A 23,897-nucleotide genomic window follows, 5' to 3' on the forward strand; every position below is an offset into this window, starting at 1 on the left:
AGCTGCGATCAGTTCAATACCTTGAGAAGTGTAGCAGCACATTCCAAAGCGCTACAAAGACAGAGTTAATAACAGTCATAAATGTAGCTACAGTGGTACATTATATATATATATATATATATATATATATATATATATATATATATATATATACATTATATTATATAACACAAGAACAGCATAACTCACAGCTAATTGGATATTTAAGTGTGTCTAAAGTTGTTTCCACGTCAACGCCCCTCCCCGCCTCCGTTGGGGCCCAGACGGCGTGAGCAAACAGTGACAGAGCACAGTTGACCCGTGTCTCTCTCACACACACACCCACACACACACACACACACACGCACACACACAGTAGCTGCTATTTCTGGTAGCGTTCCGTCTCCTGCCAGCTTCTCTGAAACTTCACACTGACTGTTTGGACGCTCGATATAGAAGCTGTGCAAATAGACGGACGGCATTGTGATGCTGCAAAGTCCGCCTCTGTTTGCTTGGTGTCTACGTCAGGTCAAAGACCTCCTCCTGATGATGCTCCCGCAGCCTACCCACGTTCACGACGGCCACATTATTAACTGGCCGTAACGCCAAACGGTTGAAGTCAAATGTCAGTGTGATTATTTGATTGCAGCGGCTTCAGACGTCAACTCCGACATTTCAGTCATGTCACTTCTCATGTCCTTGCTGCCTAAATAGTTGTTGTCTGTGTATGTTTGTTACCATGGCTACAGCTGCATGACATGCTCATTCTTGTCTGCAGCTCTGCAGGGGCCCAAAACAACGAGTATCCAACATGCTGGTATCGGTATGGCAACTGAAGCATCCGTATCACTATGGCGACCAAAGCAAACTAACATCTGCCTTTTCCTTTTTTGACAAATATTTGAATACAGGTATCTAAAGTTATTTTTTTTAATTACTTCCGTTATGATGAATAAGGTAGTTCACTTTTTTTAAATTTACATGAATGATGTGTGAAGATACAGTATAATCTGTGCCTACTTCTCAGCAACTGCAGTACTGTTTTTATCCGCTGGAGTGCACCATTTATCTATGATACCTCATGTCTGTGTCCAGTATGTCTATATAGAGCTTTGTAATATGATCACCGTGTTGTGTTTCTGTGTATGTTCCTTTCGAACAGTTTAAAGTACTGTACTGTCCTGCATGTCAACATAAGTGCTCGGGCAGTTCCCTTACTCGCAGAATAGGTAGCGCGTGGAACTAGTAATGAACAACAGGTGTCGCTGTAACAACATTGCAGACCATTGTCTGTTTAATTCAGGCGTATCCGTACTTTCCCATCGAGGGCCGCGTGCAGTAAAGAAGAATGCTAACATAAAGATGCTAAAACAAATACAATGATAATAATTTATTTGCCAGGATGAATCAATGAAGCGTTCGATCTATATAAACTTTCAAAGCAAGGTGTCGTCCTGTATACGGATTACGTTATTACGTCACTCAGCCGCTAGGGGGCAGCGCAAGGCGTGTGCAACGCTTCTGAGCTGAGTCGGCATCGTTCAAAATGTTGTATTTGTCTGGTAATTTACAGGATGGACATGAGGACAAATCAAGATAATGAAGTAACTGACAGGCCAGCAAGTAAACAATGAACGCTTGATTCATTCATGCTGAGTCATCAGCCAGCTCGTCACTTCACGTGATGTTTGCGCTCTTACTGGCTGCTCCGTTGCTAACTTTTCACGCCCTGCGGGCTGCTAAACAAGGCAGGAAAAGACGTTTTTAGAGGAACGAACCTTCAGGCCGGCGGCGCTCCGACCTCAGGACCCGGCATCTATTTCAGGATGACGTGAACATCAAAACGCAGCCAGCTCCAATTTATTTCCAGGCCCACTCTTGTTTTTGATTCATGCTCCTCTGCGGGGCCTCAAGGTTGACGCCACCTTTTTTCCGCATGCGAGAACCAACACCTCTCCTTGATGAGTTATACGAGCGTGTCGCGAGAGACGCTTCCCTCATCAATCTAACTGACTCAGCAGTAAATGATCTTCATGAACGCACCACAACCGCTGCTGGCTCCTGTCCACCTGGACCTCACCAACATGTTGGCCTCCACTGTCCAATACCCCACCTTATTACGAGAGATGAAAGTGAGAAGAACAAGAAGAACATAGACGCAAAGTTAAATAACAACAATGGCTGTAACATAAAGGTACGACTTTATTCTTGTACATTTACGACTTTATTCTCATATTACAAGTTTTTTCTCGTAAATGTACGACTGTACTCTCAAAATCGCAGTTTATTTTTCTCATTGTGGCCCTAATACTCCGTCGCAACAGGCATTGCCAGCGACAGCTATGAAAAGGGGGGGCTTATGTGACCTTTGGCCTTGGAAATGTGGAGGGGGCGGGACTAGACATGCTAAGTTTCCTTCCTTTCTGAAGCGTTATGCTCTGTTTTCCCTCTGACACATGTGACACGATGACACGTTGTGTTACAACTTTATTCTCGTAAATTTTTTACTTTATTCTCATAATTTTTACGTCTTCTTTCTCGTAAATTTACAACATTATTCTCATAATATTGACTTTTTTCTCGGAATTTTGACTTTATTCTTGTACTATTACGTTTTTTCTCGTAAATTTACGACTTTATTCTCGTAAATTTCCAATTTATTTTCTCAAAATTTTATCACTTTATTCTTGTGTTATTACGTTTTTTCTGGTAAATTTACGACTTTATTCTCGTAAATTTCCAACTTATTTTCTCATAAATTTACGACTTTATTCTCATAAAATTTCCAACTTATTTTCTTAGAATTTTGACTTTATTCTCGTACTATTACGTTTTTTCTTGTAAATTTACGACTTTATTCTTGTAAATTTTCAACTTATTTTCTCGAAATTTTATGACTTTATTCTCGTATTATTACGTTTTTTTCTGATAAATTTACGAGTTTATTCTCGTAAATTTCCAACTTATTTTCTCGTAAATTCACGACTTTATTCTCGTAATTAGGGATATCCGATATTATCGGCCACCGATAATTATCGGGCCGATACTGGCATAAAAACGTGACATCGGCCAACATCAGTATCCTTTCATTTCCCGCCAATAAAAGCAGACACAGAGCTTTTAGCACCAGGCTCGCAAACTTGAACTTGCTAAAGTTAATACTGTGCTGTTATAAGAATAAGGTAACTTTATATTTAAACACGCAGACTAACAACAAAGCTCACGATGGACTTAGCATCTCTGCAGAAATTGCGGGGGGGGTTACCATTTCACACACTAGTCTTACTCACTGTGTTTTTTAAAGAAAGAGCTAAAAAACCCATCACACAGCAACGTATTAGGTAAACAACAACAGACAAGACACTACCGCCAAGCAATGCAGAATAACCAACAAGTGTATGAGCTATAAACAATCTTGGCATATCGGTTTTCAGCAAAAAAAAGCCAATATTGGACATCGCTACTCGTAATATTACGACTTTTTTTCTCGTAAAATTTACAACTTTTTAAAAATAAATGAATGGCTTTATTCTTGTAATATTACAACTTTTTTCTCGTACATTTACGACTTTTTTCGTAAATTAACAACTTTTTTTGTCATAAATTTAGAACTTTATTCTCCTAAATTTACAACTTTATTCTCGTAATATTACAAAGTTTTTTCATGTAAGTGTATGACTTTATTCTCGTAACATTACAAATATTTTTCTCATACATTTATGACTTTTTTTGTTAATTTATGACTTTTTTTCTCGGAAATTTCCAACTTTATTCTCGTAATATTATGACTTTTTTTTTTGTAAATTCACAACATATTCTCGTAATATTACGACTTTTTTTTCTTGTAAATGTAGGACTTTTTTTCCTAAATTTACAACTTTTTTTTGTAAATGTTCTACCTTTTTCTCGTAAATTTACGACTTTATTCTTGTACATTTCCAACTTTGTTCTCGTAAATGTACGACTTTATTCTTGAAATTTCTGATTTTTTTTTTTCAGTGTGGCCCTAATGCTCTGTCGTACTCCAAAACCTGCATCAAATTAAATTTATTAATAATATAATAATCATATCATGAATCCTTGTGATTGGTATCCATGTCGATCGGCAGCATAATAACCCTGATCGGAGCATCCCTAATTAACACGGCTTCACTTCTTTTTACACTTGTGTGACACTTGAACGTTAACATGTGACTTAAAAACAAGGTTTCACATTTTATGCCATGAACATTTCTTTTGACACTTTTATGGCGCTAAAGAGTGTTAAACATAAAAACAAGTTAACATTTTATCCTATTAGCACCGCTTCACTTCTTTTTCCACTTGTGTGACAGCTAAGAATATTAAAATGTGACTTAAAACACTGTTGATTGCCGCCACGGTTTGAGCGTACTGCATTATACTTCCTTGAGTAACCTCTCAACATTTTAGTGTTATTACAGCACCACCTTGTGGCTGATGTCAGTAATTCTTCATAGGTAACGTTTGATGTAATTAAATTTGCTAAATGTTTGTCCTTGGGTTGCAATGAAAGACATGAAAACTGTTGTGACGTGCACATGGGCATCTCAGGCGTGTGTGCTACCATTATGACGGGAACTGAACCTGTGGCATTTCAGTCACAGGCCAAATTGCTTTGATTGATTGTCGCCCTTAAAGAGAATAATAATAAAATCAAGTGTAAAAGCCTGACATCCTGACATTGTGCATACTCTTCCTCTTCCTGTGCTGAGTAGCTAACTTTCAACAAAAAAAACACGAGATTGGGTTCTTTTAAAAACCATGTCTTCCTCGTCCGTCGCGTTGCATCATCTTCAACATGGCCACCTCTTCCGCTCGGCTGCGTCGCCGTCGCCAGGTCGGCCGTGCAACGGCTCTGATGGCGAGCGGGAGACAATACGCACGCACGCACGCACTGAGACTTATTTGTTTCCACTACAATAAATGCAACGTTTTAAAAAATTTACTTCTTTTTTTTTCCATTTGGCCTTTCTGTGGTCGTCTCGGTTTACAGTCAACATGCTGCTCTCAGACCACAAGACGCAAACTTGCCTACTCCCCACTAAAAAAAATTGGGAATCTAAATTTAGTCACATTAGGAAGTACAACAGTAGCTACACAGTATATGTTGTGTACTTGTATTTAAAGTGACAGAGCATGACTTCCTGTATATCAGCCAATCAGAGCTCAGCTGAGTGATCAGTTTCACTAACGTTGACATTTTAGAGATTTATGCTCCGGAGGGGCCTTATTTCATGCAGGCTTATGTGTGTGTGTGTGTGTGTCTTGTAAAGTGGGTGGGGGGACTGGGGGTGAGGAAGGGGAGCGACATGATGCTGTAAATCCTCATCTTCTTCACTGCCTTAGCATCTCAGCCTGCACCCCTCTTCCTGAGATTACACTCTCCGCTATATGTGTGTACGTCGTGATATGTGCGTACTTTTTAAAGGAAAATCTGCCCATGAGTGTGAGAGCATGTGATAATAATAATCCCCTAAGAGTGTGTGTTGCGTGTTTGCTGCATCCATTTTAAGGGACACTTTGCTATGCTACCACTAGATGTACCATGGGTGTCCAAAGTGCGGCCCGGCGGTCATTTTTGTTTTTTATTGGCCTGCAGCACATTGTAAAAATAGAACTTAACAAGAAAACTAAAAAAACAACAACCATAGACAAATCAGCAGTAATTTTACGTGACTAAATATGAAGACACAATAAGTTGTATTCCAATGAGAAAAAGTTATCATTTTATGAGAATTATGTTATAATATTATGAGGAAAAACAACATTAATTAAGAAGCATCAAATTGAAATATTAAAGAAAAACATTATTTGTAATATTATGAATGTAAAAAAAGACAACGAAGAAAGTTGTAATTTTTGGAAACTTAGGTTGTGGAAAAAGTTATCATGTTATGAGAATAAAGTCAAAATATTATGGGAATAAAGTCAAAATATTATGGGAATAAAGTCATAATTACAAGAAGAAAGTTGAAAAAGTTGGAAAATTTAAACAAGATAAAAAACAAGAATAAAGTCAAAATATTATTATAAAATATTATAACGAGAAAAAAGTGGCAAATTGACATCATATTATTAAACAAAACAAAATAAAGTTAGGAAAATTAGGTTGCGGACAAAATTGTATCGTTATGGGAATACAATCAAAATGTTATGGAAATATAGTCACAATTACAGGAAGAATATGTACAGGAAGAAAATATAGCAGGAAAGTATAGTTATATACTTAAATAAGTTAAGATAAAAACAACTGCAGAAATGAAAACAACAGCTGTAATTTTACAAGAATAAAGTCAAAATATGAAGAGAAAAAAGTCTTATTCTAAGGGGAAAAAAGTTGCAATTTTACGAGAATAAACTTGTACTATCATGAGGAAAAATAACGTCATTTTAGTAGCATAAATATTTGAATTATTTAGAAACACATCATTTTTAAAAACGTGCAGCATTATGAGAAACAAGCAAAAATTAGGTTGGAGAAAAAGCTATAATGTTGTAAGATTATAGTAATAAGATTACGGGAATAAAGTCATAATTACCAGGAAAAAAATGACAAGAAGAAAGTTGAAATAGTTGGAAAATTTAAAAAAAAAGGAAAAAAAACAGCTATAACTTTACAAGAATCAAGTCAAAGTATTACGAGAAAAAAGTCGTATTCTAACAAAAAAATTGTGAATTTTAGGAGAATAAACTCATAATATTATGAGGAAAAATAGAGTCATTTTAGTAGCATCGAGTTGAAATATTAAGAAAAAAAATACATCATTTTTTAAAAGTTGCAATATGATGAGGAAGAAACAAAACAAAACAGATTTTGGAAAATAAGGTCAAGGAAAAAGCTAGAATGTTATGGGAATAAAGTGAAAATATCACAAGAAGAAAATTGACAAAGATTATGTCGGAAGAAGGTTGAAATATTTGGAAATGTAAAAAAGCAACAGCAAAAATGGGGAAAAAAGAGCAAAGAGTGACGTTCATGCTAATAAAAGGCTTTTTCACCGATACCACAAAGCTGAGATGCAGTTTTTTCTGGAAGTGCATATAACGTCTTAGCATATCGACATGTGTTGCTTTGCAAAATATAATTGTATTCTTTCATTTTTCTCTATGTTTGGATAAGTACAGTACTACTGTACAGGTATATACAGTATCTACTATACTGTATGTACTACTACAAGTATTATATACGCTACTGTAAAACTGTGTGTGTGTGCGCATTTATTTTAAAAACAGACAACGTTGGAATGACATTTTTGCCCATTTGTGAGGTAAGAGGTCACTGCTGTTGGGCCTGTTGTCCTTCTTCCACCCCAAACTCCTCTGAGCATGCCTTCACAGGCTGTGCTGTGTGCACCCGGAGCAGAAAAGGTTCTTCACAAAGCATACAATTGTCCAAAATGTCTTGCAAAGATGACGAATGACCATCCAGTCTAGTCCAACCACTCAGTCATTCAGTCATTCAGTGTGTCCCGACACTTTTGTCTAGACTGTATTTCCTGTCGGGTGGCGCAAAGGGGCGGAGCTTGTGTACTAAAAAGCTTGTCTCGTCTTCCTGATCTGACAGCTTCTGCAGGTTCACGTCAGAAGCTCGGTTCTGCCGAGTCGGCACACCTCAGCTTTTTAGGCGCACATCCCAAACGTTCCCCACGTCCTTGCGTGTGTGTGCGCGCGTGTGTGTGTGTGTGTGTGTGCGTGTGTGTGTGTGCACTCGAGAGTTAAAGACAGATTGAGAGCTTGTGTGGCGTCTGAGGTTTTACTTTTTGGAGACGTTTAAGCGTATGTTTGTGCATCTTCCAGAGATTGAGAAACTGGGGTGTGTGTGTGTGTGTGTGTGTGTGTGCGTGTGTGTGTGTGTGCGCTCATGAGCTGTCGTCCAGGATTTAGCCTCGCTGAGAGTTAATCTGAGTGTCGGCAGGATTCTCTAAAGGTTAGAGAGACGGAAACGAGTGTGTTGGAAGCATCACAGCTGACCTCATTTTCAGAACACACACACACGCACGCACACACACACACACACACAGACACACACCTACCTATGCAGTGTCAGGAGCAAAAACAAAACATGCGTGAATTTGGTCAAATTGCACATTCAGTCGCCACCTGCAGCAGTGTGCACTGATATGTTTCATTCATTAACTGTGATTTTTTAAACCCAATTTTTGTCTATTCAATTCAACAAAAATCCCAACTTGTTCAAAGTCTGTTATACATTTTTTTTGTGTAAATATTTTTATTTTTACACTTGAAACATAATAAGAAAGTGATCCATTTCGGCTGTCCACCAGAAAGCATACATATTCCAGTGTTGTTAGCAGAATACATTTTCTTGTTAAAGGCAAAAAAAACATTATCTGTATTTACTTTGAAGTAACCATTTATTTTCAAAAAAGAAGCACGGTATATTTTTATCTATATAAGCGAAATTGGAGTCGTGTTTCAGTCAACTATGTCATGTTCTGCATGACAGTTTGGACTTTCGGGCGGGTTGTTTCAAACTTGCCTGAGCTGTGCCACCTGGCTTTCTTCGTATTTGCCTTTTTGTGTGTCGTGCCGCACCGTGTGAGCCGTTCCTTTGTTTAGCAAAGCTTTCATTGAACCAACCTGCCACCACGTCCTTGCATCCTGAGGTAACGCTTCGCCACAAGACGTGACGGACTTCCTTCTTCCTGTCACCACACGACGTCCAAACATGGCAGTGAGGGAGTCAGCTGGTTTATTTAATTAAAATAGAAAATGAAAGCACACCGCGTTTGACAGCGTCCGCCTCTTTGAAGCGGCGCCAGCTGGCTCGGCTCCAACGCGCTCATCTCATCCCAAACTGGGAAGCACGTCTTTGGCTGTTCTTTTTTTCTCCCCTGTTCCTCGCTGCTGCAGTCGTGCACCGGCGTGACCATTTAGAAGAGGGTTTGTCAGCCGAGCGGCCCTCAGGCACGCTCCACACTCTGCGACCCAATTTATGAGCCCCCTCCATCCCCCACAAACACACACACCTAATGCAGGATCGCCTGCAGAGCAGTCAGGTGACTCTCAAGCTGAGCCCTCCAACGCCTCTGTCCTCCACTTTAGGATGCTGAAACTAATATTGGTGGTTTTTGGCAGCCTTTTGTTGGGGTACCAACAGCAGTGGTAGGATGGGGCGGAGCTAGACGCTGTGCAACGTGTTGATTGGTGGACAAAGAATGGTCACCAGTGTCCTCCACTGTTGTTTACTCTGTGGGCTTCACCTGTCCTTTCTTAAAGCATGTTTGCGCAAGGGTCCGAGCCGGGCTTGAGCCATCGAGCTAAAATCCCCAACCTTCAACCCGATGTCTAGCACAATTCTTAAGGTGTCAGGGCGTTGTTACAACTTTCACTTTGAGACATCGTTTTTGCTCACAAAAAAACAGTGGTCATGTAAACGAGAGGCCAAAACGACAACATGAAATAAACATGAAATAAACGTCATCATTCTTTCTCCTTTAGGGAGGAAATGATCTGATGAGACGGGATGTCTCCTTTGGCGTGATCAGGTGTGTGTGTGTGCGTGTGTGTGTGTGCGTGCGCGTGCGTGTGTGTGTGCACGACAGGCGTCACGGTGCCGGGAGATTTCAGGAGTTCGGTGCTGAATTGAGGAGGACGGCTGGTGGCGCGTTCAGGGACCTCTGGGTGTCGTCGTCACTGCCGTCTGTCTGCTGCTTTCAGGCTCAGTGAGGAGATGAAAGAATGTAAGCCCATGAAACACACACACGCACGCACGCACACACACACACACACACACACACGCACACGCACGCACGCACACACACACACACACACACTCTAAACCACTCAAACACTACTGGAATTTCCTTTGGGATCAATAAAGCATTTTAGTTGAAAAGAAAATAGGTTTGACTATTATGAAGTGTGCGTGTGTGTGTGCTAATTTATTTGAGTTCTTTTTACAAATTAAGAGCATCTACTTAAGTCAATTTTTTTGCTTAAAACGTAAAATAAGTAACATACTAGCTAACCTGCGGTGAAACATCCGGCGGCTATGTGACATTACGCTCTCATGAATATTCACGCCGAGCGGAGGAAGCCAGCTAATTATTCAGCGTGGCCCCGCGGACGCGTTAAAATGTGCCGATCTCGTTACACACGGCGCTGGAGGAGCAGCCTTTACGCTTCACTGACCTGATGCACTTTCCTGCAGCGTCCCCGTCGGCTCTTCAGATGCCGTACTTACAACACCGGCGCTGTAATTATCACCCCGGCCTCCATGGGATTGTGTGATGCATGAAGTAAATGTGTCTCTGTGCATGTCGCTAGCTAATGTCGAGGATGGCATGTTGCGTTGATGCGTACTGGTGGCGGCGAGCTTGTAATGAGGGCGCGTGGGCGGTTTGAATGCCCCGTGGCCCGCTTAAACGCCCGCAGCCTGGCGGAATGGCCGTGACAACAGGTATTAAGCTGTAATTTAAGCATGCGGCTAAATGGAGCTCAAGTAACGAGGCCCTGAGTCGGTGTCCTGCCTGTCTCTCCCATCACGTCAGCGCCGTCACCCTGTGACCCTTCGTAACGCCAAGAAACGCCTCCGCACTTCCGCTCGGCTCCCTCGGAACAATAGGGCGTGTCTCTCATTTGCACGCATCGAGACAACGCCAGTCGCAGTGTTGTCAAGCCTTCATCATGAGAGTCCATAAAGATTTGAACTAATTGTGTCAAACCTTCCACCGTGAAGCCAAGTGAAGACCCTGATGCAAGAAAAACGTAACCTGAGCAAGAAAGAGCACAGACGTCCGTAACGGCCTAAGTCACATAATCACTTGACCTCAGTTTGATGCGGTTCGTCCAGCAGGTTTCCTTCTGCATTGTCACCAAAAGGCCAGAAGAACACAAAATGTCACTTCCTTCCATCTCTGGAAGTTGGTCAGCTAATATCCAATGTCCTCGTCTCCAAAAAGGCTCAATATGGCCATTTAAGACTTGTGATGGCTGTGATTACGTGACAGATAGAGGCGGTGTGAGACTATTTCAAACAGAAAAATGACCAAGCGTGTTTTATGTCGACCAACTAATCAAGTCCTGGTTCACCGTGTTCTTCTTCTTCTTGTTATTATTAAAGGAAAAGTGCACTTTTTAAAAAATGTTGCCCATCATCCACAATTCTTATGTGAGACATGAACACACACGTCTTTGCCTTTTCTGTGTGTTCCAAAGAGAGGAAAACAGCTAGCATGAGGCAGCTAACAATGCATGTAATGGGATGCACCTCCGTCCATCCATCCATTTTCTATGCCGCTTGTCCTCACCTATTCCTCTTAAAAAAAACTTTAAATATCCATCCATTTTCTTCCGCTTATCCGGGTCCGGGTCGCAGGGGCAGCAGTCTCAGTAGAACACCTCACCTCACTACAATTATTACTTTTTTGATGTGCTCAGTTCAGAAAATGTCCTCCAATGCTAACAGCCTAGTTTACATTCGGTGTCTCTTAGGTGTTGCTGCGCAGTGTTTTGAGTTGGAAACCTGGTTCAGTTCCATCCCAGCGTGGATGTCGTCCGGGACTCTTCCTCCTCAGCTCTCAAGTCTCGCTGAAGTCGGCCGCTCGGGAGGCGTCTCAGCTGCCCGTCGCCTTGCATCATCTTCAAAGCCAGGCGGCGTGGCGGTGGACGTATTACAGCGTATTAGCGCGCGTGCTGCAATCAGCCGTGACGGCGGATCAGGCGGTGGGATTCTACGCTTGTGGATGACTGTTTCGACTTTCTCCTCGGTGACAAGAGGAGAACTACTTGGATATTCAGGCCTCCTCCACGTCCTGATGGATGCCTTCATTAGCCAGCAGTTACGCATAATGAAGGCGATAGAAGACAAAGGAAGTAAAGACAAAAAGAGAGTCAGGAGGAACAAAGTGAAATAAATCTTAGTCTTGTTTTGATTCTCCAGCTCTCAGTCGTCACATCATCCTCTTGTGCGTCTGCTGGGACTTCCTGCCACATCCCATTTGGCCTCAAGCTTCTCTGGTGCCTTCCCTCCTCCGACAAAGTGCTTTTTACTCGCAGCATCCCTTCATCCGTCTTACAGTATCATCCCTCGCTACGCATCCCCCAGGCCACGCTCGGCCGTCGCTTGCCATCTTTTACGTGCGGTGCCGTCTTCGCCCACACCCTTACCTCAATTTACATAGAATTTAAGACACAATGAATGAATGAATGAGAGGTTGTCCCTGAAAAGGACATTTTGGACAATTGTATGCGCCACACTTCAGCAGATACTTTAACATGCTCAAGGATACGATCTTTTGTCCTTAATCATGGTCGTGACAGTCAAACGGTTATGACCAAAAATGCAACAAATAATTGTTTCTTTCCTCTGGGGAGCTTTTTATGACGTTGGTTTTCACTTCCACAGTGTTCAGTGAAAAGCGATTTTAGCCAACTATTCCGCAGGGTGACATGGCTCAGGAGGTTGCATGGGTCCTTTCCCAACCCTGTGGTTGCTGGTTCGATCCTCCCGCTGTAATCAGTCAACTTATTTATGCCTTTCAACATTCAGTGTGCATTTTGACTTACCAACGATTCAAACGCCGCCATTTTTAATCTGCTAAAAAAGAATGGACAAATGAAATCGTGCCCCCGACTGGTGAAGAATGTTTACCATTTTCTATTACGGTAACATTGCAGTGTGTAATCATGTGGCAGATTGGGCAACCCGCCCGTTGCTGGTTCGATCCTCCATCCTGCAGTAATCCTTTCACTCATTCATTGTCAATGTCGTTTACCCTCACTAGGGTCACAGGAATATGCTGGAGCCTATCCCAGCTGGCTTTGGGCGAGAGGTGTACACCCTGGCCTGGTTGCCAGCCAATCGCACGGCACAAAGACAACAACCATTCACACTCTTGGACAATTTAGAGTCTCCAAAGATGGAGTACCAGGAGAAAGCGCACGCACGGGGAGAACATGCAAGCTCCACACAGAGATGCCCAAACGGGGGTTCAAACCCACATCTTCCAGATTTCCTGACTGTGTGGTCAACGTGCTAACCACTAGGCTAAACAAATGGACAAATTCTAAATCGTGCCTCCTACTGGTGAAAAACGATACTTGTGTCATGGCTCAGGTGGTAGGTTGGTCGCCGCCCAGCTCGGTGGTTGCAGTCCTTGTGTGATCCTTCAACAATCATTCTCCTTTTTTATATTCCAACACTTCAATTTGCGCCGTTTGTTGTCCTCTACTTATTCAACATTTCTCAACCGCTTCAAACCATTCCAGCATCAAAATGTTGAGCTAATTCGGGATATGCAGGCTGCCTATCAGGACAAATTCCGACTTTTTCCAATATTTTCTGTGACATTTTCCCCATTGAAAATGAATGGACAATGTCAATGTCGCCCCCTATTGGTGGAGATTCGTTTTAGGTTTAACATTACACGTAGGATTCTGCTTATTCTGTGCACGGTGGCATGGCTCACACTGTGGGGTGGTCGTCTCCCAAATTGACGGTTGCTGGTTCCATCCTGAGTTTTATTTCTACATTCCGGTTCAGCGTCAGCGATTCAACATTCACACACAATTTCTACCCGTTCGTCTGGCCAATAGTCACACATGTGTGAGGTTGCGCTGACAAAAAAGAAAGCTACCGAGGTGAGACAAACATGAAGGTAAACACAGAAGGAGGTAAAACCGCAAAGGTCCACCCTGGACTTCAAAGGGTTAAAAGTTAATTTTTCTCTTTTCTAAAACCGTACCCACATTGCGACACTTGGAACGTCCAATAAAAACAGGCCCTGTCAGTCCAGCGCTGACATGAATACGACTTCACACATGATGGGAGGAGTTGAAGGATTAATCGTCTGACAGTCAAACTGCTAGCACACGTGTTGGTCATTCACTTTCTGCCTCGGCACACGCTCGCCGAGTGACGCCTTGAGGGCCGCTTCCTGTGCGTTCAAACACGCATGTGAAGACGTGAGTGCAGACGCGCTAGCATTGCAAGCATGTGTTGCATGCACAGACAATATGGAGTCTGCGTCGGGGCCGCAACCCTCGTAGACGTTGCCTTTGACGTCACTCTCCGAGCACAGGGGGACGGTGCTGATGTGCTGTCTTCTTTGTAATAACAATAACGGAGCACACTTGGGAAGATATGGAACAGACAGGAAGGTGCTCCAATTCAAAGCTCATTTCCTGCAATTCCACAACACAGAACCTCGCTGAGAACGGTTTGAACACACTGCTCCTCAGAATTGAGCATTAATAGATCATTTTCTGGACTGACACTGGAAAATGAGATGAGACAACATAACCAACAAGCCTACCTCATATCTTACTATTTAAAACTATTACTTATAATCTTTTATGGATTTATGTCTTCATTACAGTGTTGTTAGTTTTATCTTCTATACTTATTGGCGGATTACTAGTCTCTGCTTTAAATTCTAAATCATTTGTTTATTTTATGGTAGCTTATATGGAAAGTGGTTTAATGGCGCTATCTGCAGGGGGAAAAGTGCTGCAGCTATGGATCCAGCAGAGGGCGCTGTCTCACATGTCAATTTGCCCAACATTTTCCAGCAGGAAGATGATTTGACAAGACGTGATTTAATGTAACTGCACGTTTTGTCAGTACGACGCTGTATACGGTAGGCTTGTCATTGTTTCCTAATGTGTAAAAGTGTGGGAAGCATAGTACAGGCTTTAGAGCAGCGGTTCTCAGCTGGTGGGGCCGGATCCCAAATGTGGGTCGCGGATTCATTCAAAATGACATCAAATGAAGTACTTTGAAGTAAAATTGAGCAATATTTGAGTCATCTTCTTCCTTGGCATATGAACATTGCACAGTTCTAAGTGGAAGATGGGATTTTGTGGTCTTTTCGATATTTCATTTGACTTTATGCATTATTTGTACGCATGCAGTTATCATGGTCTTCCTCATTTCCTTGACAAAATGCCTTCATAAGGTCCTCCAATATGCACTTTGGACACGTAATTATATGTTTCAAAAGATGATCAGTGAGTTAAAAACACAAATACAGGTGTAAGAAAACAAAAATGAGTGTAAAAAAAAATACAAATAAATACAAATTTTAAATTACGTAAATAAAAGTGTACAAAATAATAAAAATAAATACAAATATAGATGACCAATAAAAGTGTAAAAAATAATAAAAATAAATAAAACAAAAAATGAGTTAAATAAAAGTAAAAAGAAAAAAGATAATTTTTTGAAATTTAAGTTTAAAAAAATAATTCAAACAAATACAAATATAAATGACTTAAAAGTGTAAAAATTAAAAAGACTTAAATAAAAAAGTAATAAAATACTGTAAAATGTAAAAAAAAATGTAAATGTAAAAAAACAACAACAAACTGAACAAACCCGACGTAAATAAAAGTGTAAAGAATAATACAAATTAAAAACATATCAAACAATAATTAAAAAAAAAGTGTTAAAATAAAAGTGAGTCGCGACCTAATGACCATTGAAAAAAGGGGTCCGTACGTTGAGACCACTTGAGAACCCCTGGTTTAGAGTATGAAATATGGGCATTTTTAGGGCTTTTTATTGGTGCCTTCATTGCTGGCGTTTTTTGCCAGTCTCTGGAGGTCTTGGAACGTAACCCTCGCAAATGGCGGGGATCTACTGTATTTATTTGTTCATTACACCATGTCTATGTCAGTTTTATTCCTGCACAATTATTTATTCTTCATTATTTAATAAGGTATTGTTTACCACATATCTACAGTATCTATCCATATATACATATACAGTATATATACGTATATATGTACATATTTATTACTGCTTCTGTCAACTTTACTCTTATTTATTTACTCCTTTATATATTTAGTTATTATTTTTTATTACTGAATTTACTGTAACACATGTTTCTTGTTCTTTGCCACGAGGTGCCACGTTGAACTTTCAGTGAGTGTGAGAGCGCCAACACACCTGCTCCCCATTCACACCTGAGACCTTGTAGGTGAAAAGATATAATCAAGCTTTTGCAGAAATGTGAGGTGAGGGCACTCGCTTTTTATTGTAACAAAGAATAAATAAACAAAAGTTGCCAGACGTAGTTACAGTACATTACGGTTTCAATGTAATTAAAGTAAGCATGTTAAGTAAACAACAAAGACAGAATAACTCACACTAACGCAGACGTTTCCAGAAGGTTCAACATTTTCAACTGCAGCTTGCAGCTAAGTGCTACATTAGCATTAGCATTAGCCGCTAACGGCTAAGACTGAGATGAATATTGTTTCAGGGTTTTTCACAAACATCGTTTTCACTCTCAGGCTGTGCTAATCTTTCACCCGCAGCCTGTTTACTGTTTACTCTACCCAATTTGGAGAATCACATTAGCGCTCGGTCCCCTCTCCACAAGAGTCACGTGATGACAACATCCAGCATGAAATATAATGTTTAATCCCTTTAGTCTGCACGTGTAATCCTTTTACAACATGTAATTGATGTTGTTGTTGCAGCAGCTGCAGATTGAGGACGTTCCATTTATTTTTACATCAAATCAAGCAGACGGCCCTAAAAATCATAATTAGTTTTGTTCTCACACACACACACACACACACACGCACAAGGTGCTTTTCAAGCCTCTATTGCAGTGGTTCTCAATTATTTTCTGTTATGCCCCCCCAGGGGACAGACCTTTTTTTTTTACACCCCCCGCTGAATTGAAATACGCTAATAGAGACCCTAATAATATTTATTTATCTGTACAAACCACTGTATGAGTTACTGGCACCAGTATTCTGTGCACAATCACCTGATCTGCAATGTCTTCGTTAGGTTTATTTGCTCAGTTTGTAACATTTAAGTGTCAATGACGTGACGCAATTGTTTTTTTTGCGCTCCCATGGTTTCGTTACATTTCAAAAGGTTAAAATTGGAAAATAAACTCACAAATCACTTGAGTACATTTTCTTTTTGAAGACATCGTCTAAAAACAAGGAGGCAACACAGTTTTTGTATGATTAGATTTCCGTCACAGATGTTTGCCAGAATTTGACCTCGGTTTTTGTACAATATGACTCGGAACAAACTAGGCTGTTTGCGTCCCTCATTTATCGGGGTTAATTGGTTCCAGATTCGACCACATAAAGTGAATTTCCGTGAAGTAAGATTCAATATTAATAAATTGAATATTTAGTTATGGCATAGAAAACTTGTTTACAATCTTCTAAATATGTTTTTTAACATTATTAGAGCCGTCTAGACATGAAACAACACCAATATAGTTGCCTTTACATTTGTATTGTCTCGTCAGTGTATTGTAATGGCGGCTTTAAATGGCTTTACTCTCGTATTACCCAATATGGTACACATAATAAGAGTAAATAAGCCATTTAAGACGCAACTCAAAATGCTGTTTGTGTGTGTCACAGTAAATGTGTTCCCTAGCAGGCCTTAATAGCGGGCGGACAGATGTGTAGAGGACAGGAGATGATGTTGGAGGTTCAGAGTTGAGTTTTAGCTTGTCGTGGGTTATGGCCCAAACAGTAGCCCGTGTTATTATTATAATTATTATGTTGTTATTGTGCCTGTTGTGAGACCATTTAAACGTGGAATAAATCACGTCTGGCTGTGGTCTGACAGAACACCAAAACCAGACTACAGTACTACATTCACAATTACAATGCTTCTTCTGCCTTGTAGTTCTATTCTAGTTCAGTTAGTTAGTTCATTTAGCCATTTTTACACTTGAAAATGCTTCATTTAGGCCAAGAATAAGTACAATTTGCTCAAATATGCATATTTTTCAATGAAATATCGTTTATTAATGAATTACTTTGTGAAAACCACGGCAGAGTGTGGGCGCGATGTTCTAACAGTGACGTAGCAAAAGATGAGTGTCCTGTATTGTTCTGCAAAATCAAACAAGCGAACCGTCCTACACGTTGCTGACTCACTGTCATTTTCCTATTGAGTGCGACTGCTAGATAACCCACCACGGGGCCAAAGAAAGTTGCGAGTGCCAGCAATTTGATAAAGAAGGTGAGAAACACTGTTGAATTCAGTCTTACCAGGATGTACGGGAAGTACATGAACACATGTACATGAGTACATGAAGAACAGTAAAGTCCATACATTCATCATTTATCATTATTTTGCATTGTTTACGCATGTAAAACTATCATTATCCTTTATAAAATGGATATTTTGTTCATATTCCCGGGTGTCTGGAATGGATGAATGGATGAATGATTACTTCCAATGGGAAAAATAGCATCGATTTTGGTACCTTATGGTATTCGTCAGACGTTTTGGAACAAATGAAAAACAAAAAGCAAGGACTTCTTCTTACTGCGCTGAACAGGCAGTCTAAATTCCTTGAATTAGTTTGTGTCATTCTAGCACGAATGCAATGCATGCATGAAGACAGCGGTACTGAAAGTCCCCCCTGCGCTCCCCCCACTCGAGGAGCTCTAACGCAACATTTAGCACATTTTAAATCCCAAAAGCAGAAGTATTGATGTGTTTTTTGTTTTGTTTTTTTCAAAATGAATGATCCCTGAAAGGTGTTTGGGTGATTTCCCATCAGTGGTCTTCTAGTCTTACCTGAAAGAAAGCAAGCTGTTTTATGATTATTGGTCGTGAGTGTGTGTGTGTCGTGTGTATCCGAGTAGTTCGCTTGCCACCCTGCCTCAGCATTGTGGCCCTCAGCCCTCCCAGTTCTCAATTGGTCCCGTGTTGAGCTTGAGGAAGGAAGCTTCCTGCCAGGCACAGCAGCTCCACACGCTGCTGCAAAGTCAACGTGTGCCTAAAAAAAGTGATTACTGAGACATGAAGCTGCTGTATTTGCTCTTGGCAACATGGAGATGGCTCGCAGTTGAGATCTTAATTTAAAATATACTGACTGTGTCTTAAACACCAACACGGCTCGCAGCAAAGTGTTCTGGGCTATTAAAAAAAAATGTTGGAGTACTTCCTGTGTTTGGACGTGCTCAGTGTGAGCCTCCAGAAGCTTGAGCCTTTGATTTAGATGCTCGGATGACCATGTTTGGAGGATATTGTTCACTGTCAATAAAAGTCAAAGCACTAGCATCCTTTCCATCTCAATAATAAGACCATATTATTACTGCTCCGTTTGCTCTTCCAGCAGGTGGTCCCCCTACCAGATGCACGTGATGCTGCTGACGCTGCTGTGGTTCTTCTTCCTGCTGACCTCCAAGCTGACTTGATCCGACATTCCAGCATAGTTGAACTCTGGGCAGCAGCTTACCTTCACTCCGGAGGGTGCGCTTTGCAGATACTTAATTGTGCATCTTCATCTTTGCACAGTTGCTCCGCCGTGGAAACCAACGTGGAGACATCACATCCCATAATGCTCGCATCTGAGTGCAGGCGCCGCATGATTGGCAGCTCTTTGAAAACACCATTATTAGAGGCAGAGTGGAAGGAAATAGCTTCAAACACCCACTGTGTGTGTGTGTGTGTGTGTGTGTGTGTGCGTGTGTGTGTGTGTGTGTGTGTGTGCGCGTGTGTGCGTATGTGCGTGCGTGGCTCTCCTGCAGCCCTGAAGAGCCCAGCAGCCGTCACATATTTTATTATCCACTATATTTTTTGATTAGTTTGTCAGCCCTAATTATAATTGCAGTTACCGGTCATTACGTGCGCGTGTGTGTGTGGGTGTGTGTGTGTGTGTGTGTGTGTGTGTGTGTGTGAGCGTGCGGTAGAAGATAATCACACACTTGTGCCTGTCAGTCACCTGTGATTCTGAGGGAAATGCCGCACAATTCAAAGTGTCATTTGGCGGCTGTTATCCATCTGCTGCACAAGCGCGCGCACACACACACACACACACACACACACGCACACAAGAGTGTACAATTGTGCGTCAGTCAGGTTGATGGTTCTCCGATTGCTGTGTGACATTTTGGACAGATTGGGAGAAAAAAGAAGACATTTTGATTCAAACCAGCTGTCTGTGAGTGACTCAGCCTCAGCCAGCCAGTCTTGACAAGACAGTGTGGTCATGTGACTGGCAATGCGCAACACCGGCTGTGTTTTTAAAATGCTTCCATATATTGGAATACTACTATCTTAATATCTTCCTCTAAGGCGTAATACTGGTCCATATGCAGGCTATGGTGAGACACTGCCCCCACTAGGCCCCGATGCAAGCCGACACTAACAAAAACAGGCTTTTTGGGAGGAGAAAGTCTCGATAATGAGAGCACGACATTGCTTAGCATCACATGATGTGGAATTTCACTTCACTTTTCATTTTCCTTTTCTTGGACACGCTACAAATCAAAAGAGTCCGGGAGACATAACGACGGGCAAAAAGTAAAAAGCTAAGTTTTACACAAAGGATGGGGCTTTGCAAGGGAGGAAGAGTTAGTTATCACTGTCTATTTCATAGGAGCAGATCCTTTCACACGTTCAACGATACCATCTTTATTCTTCATAACACTTGCAGCGTTTGAGCAGATTAGACCGGGCATGCGGACGATGTTTCTCCACTTTCTGAGCATTTTACAGTGTGTCATTTCACTTTCACTTTCCTTTTCTTTGACGCATTACCATCAGAAGAGTCTCCCTCATGTTTGGGAGAAAAAAAATGAAGAGGAAACAGTTACCAAAAAAGAAGGAGAGTGACTTTGTGCTTCCTTAGTGTAGGGATGCGCAACTACGTATTCTTCTGCGTGTATGTAAATAATTCTCTTCTTCTTTTTGACCAGTCTTAATTCATGGGAGAGCGTACGCACCACCTACACCTAAGAAAGCTGAGGATTGATAGACACCATCAGACAGGTATTCATTTGATGATATGTTTATTATTGTGCTTGCAGGTTGATGCACAACCGTACAGCTCGATAAGCTACTCAGAAAAACAGCACTCGGCATGATGCAGCGCACTTGCACAAGCGCAGTAATAAACATATTGTGAAATTGCTGCACGTTCCACCTGTAGCACGGCAGCCTTCATCTTCCCCTGCCTCCTCCTCCTCGCCGTGTGAGTGTGGCAGATGTCTGAGTCTAAATTGCAGCAGTCGACGGTGCTGAATTTCCTGTCAGCATCAGTCAGGCCGCTCCTTCATCAGCGTTGGCTCGCTTTGTCTTTCAACGCTGAATATCAGGAACGGGAGGACACGAAGAGCTCCTCTTGTCTGTGGAGAGTTCCCGCCATCCAGTCTCCATCTTTGGACAACAGGCGTGGTTCTTCCACCATGGAAGCGTGGGCCACTTTAATCTTCAGTTTTCTTTATTTGATTTTTTGTCGGTCAAGATATGCAAAACGGCTAAATACTAATAACTAACAACTCACAATAACTAATAATAGACTGCAATAATGCTCATAAAGCAGAGTGACTTATTTCAAACACAAGCACATGGTGCTGAACACGATGTGTGTGAAAAAATCGTCCTAGAGAATCGCAACTATATATGAACAAAAAATTTATTAGAAAGACAATAATTATGCTTGTACAATTATCCTTTGATTATTGTGGTTAATTGGATAAGTGAATTTACGCAAAATAGGATTCTTTATTTATAAATGGAATATTTTCATAGTTAGAGCGTAGACAACATGTTTCCGAACCCTATAGTCATCTTTACACTCCTATTACCCAAGATAGTAGAAAGAATAAGTAAGACATTAAGAAGGAATTCCCGTCTCAATAAATAGAACATTGAAAAGAGGTGCAATACATGAGGAAAACTTAATAAAAGATAAATAATAGTCGTCGTACGCAATTTAAAGTATTGACCACACACACCCTCGCCTCTAGGCCATGATGACGATGCAGTAGACTTTTATTAGGATAGTAGGATATGTCCATACATGTCTACGTTTCCCCCGAACCTCCCCTCCGCTGGTCGAGGTCGCCAAAGGGTCAAGCTGCTGCTACTGCTTTTAATTTAAATTTAAACAATATCTGTTTGTCATCCATATGTCACGGTAAGGACCTCAAAGGTCCTATGACGTTCGCCTCACATGCGACACTCTCAGTCGGGCCATTGGTAAGGTCTTACCCGACGTGGTCCCATGATCGATCCTTTGGGTTCATTGGTCAATTGGGCCTTTCACACCTCACACAGGACGATAATATTCAAGGCTTTTGATCATTTTTTTATCCCCAAATTGTCCTGACTGATCGTGAACAATCATTTACATGCCTCTTGTAGGATGTGAGCATAGGAGGCGTAATGGGGGGGCGGATTCCGGTCCTGACATAGACCGTTGCGTGGTTATGATGTCACCTGGTTTGCAGCTGTGACCGTGACTGGTTAAGTTGACACGGCCATCAGTCAAATTTGACAGGATGTAGACTCTGTACCTCTCTGACAGGCGACCAGTCCAGGGATGGGGAGTCGGCTGGGATAGGCCCCAGCTTGCTGCGACCCTGATCAGGACAGAAAATGGCTGAACGGATGGATTAGTGTGATATCTCGTTCCAACATTCAGTATTTGAAGTTTTTCTCTTTTCAGTTCAAGTCATGTGCAAAATTAAGATAATCCTGTCATCATGTTGACACCCGAAGACTTCCTGTTGAAGATGACTAAGGAGAGAGCAACAGCAAGCAAACAAAGAAAGCGTGGAAGTTGTTGATTTCAATCCAGTCTTTCTTCACAGGAAAGTGTCTTCATTCATCCTTCTTGTCATCTTCCCATCCCGCCACCCCTGCCCCTTGCCTCTTCCTCCTCCAGCGATCAAAGCGTGGCGGCGACTCGCTCACGTTTGGCTTTTATCACGAGCTGCGCTCTCCGACACGTGGAGATAATTTTGACGTTTAGACTGAAGTTTTAGTGCGCCTCAGAGCGGGGGAGGAGTGGTGGCGGTGGTGGTGGTGGTGGGGGGTGGGGGGGGTTCCTTATCCAAACACAGTTTGAGCTGTCACTTTCAAACGGGCTTTTCCATCCACAAGAAGGAAAAGAAAACACACTGCTCTGTGCATAATGGTCCTTTATTGAAGACATCTTTTTGCTTGATAGATGAGCACTTCAGGCTGCTGTCATTACTGCGCACACATACACACTAACACACACGCACACAGCTATCGATCACCGCTTCAAGCTGAGCTTTGTGGCAGCACACACAAATGAGTGATGAAATAGTAGCACTGAAGACAACACCTACAAACATGCATACTGAACAATAAACATCATGCATGGCCCCTGTGGATGACGGATGGCGGTGAAATGCCAACGGCCTTTCCGACAGGCCAACAATGGAGCGAACCAATCAGTGTTTGACTGACGGTAGCTATCAGTGCGTATTGATGCAACACAGTTGTGTTGTCTCGCTTGTACTGATGCCAGATTGTCCCTAATGACCGCTTTTACTTATTAACGAGCAGAAAGTACATTCTGGACTGCTCAGCCGTGATCATGACTAATACAGCCACTTTGCTAGGTACTTTATTAAGTGTACAGGTGATGTTTTAAATCACATCTTAACATTCTTAATTGTGTGAAGAGTGCAAAAAGAAGTGAAGTGGTGTTGATAGTATAAAATGTTAACTTTGTTTGAAAGTCACATTTTAACATTCTTAAGTGTCATACAATTGTAAAAAGAAGCAAAGCGGTGTTAATGGTATAAAACGATAACTTTCTTTTTAGGTCATGTTTTAGCATTACGGGCGCCACACATGGGAGGCGACATCGCCTCGACTCCATTCATTTTCAATGGAACCTGCGCGATAGGGCGATTATCGCGCGTCGCCATCCAGCCAAGTGGAAAGTTTGCGTGTGGTGCGACACGATCCCAGAAAGTTGAAAAACTCGTTGGTGCAACACCGGCCGCTTTTCCTTGTTTGAACTACTTTAATACCCAGAAATTCCCTCCACATTTGACAGCCAATCAAACCGTGAGAGACTCGTACAATTCGCTCTGGATGCGAATGCGTTGCTCACCTGTGTAGCTGGTCACAATCGCGTGTCGCCTCCCGTGTGTGGCGCCCATTAAGT

At 41.7% G+C, this 23,897-nt stretch overlaps 1 long non-coding RNA gene across 1 annotated transcript; it reads left to right on the top strand.

Annotated features, from left to right (window-relative positions):
• Positions 1-1,549: 1,549 nt before the first annotated feature.
• Positions 1,550-22,718, top strand: LOC129184920 (uncharacterized). Its single transcript, XR_008572005.1, has 3 exons — positions 1,550-2,173; positions 9,463-9,704; positions 19,080-22,718. It is a non-coding gene; the product is annotated as an uncharacterized LOC129184920 (long non-coding RNA).
• Positions 22,719-23,897: the final 1,179 nt, after the last annotated feature.

This window comes from Dunckerocampus dactyliophorus, chromosome 7, assembly GCF_027744805.1.
Source record: "Dunckerocampus dactyliophorus isolate RoL2022-P2 chromosome 7, RoL_Ddac_1.1, whole genome shotgun sequence".
Lineage (NCBI taxonomy): Eukaryota > Metazoa > Chordata > Actinopteri > Syngnathiformes > Syngnathidae > Dunckerocampus > Dunckerocampus dactyliophorus.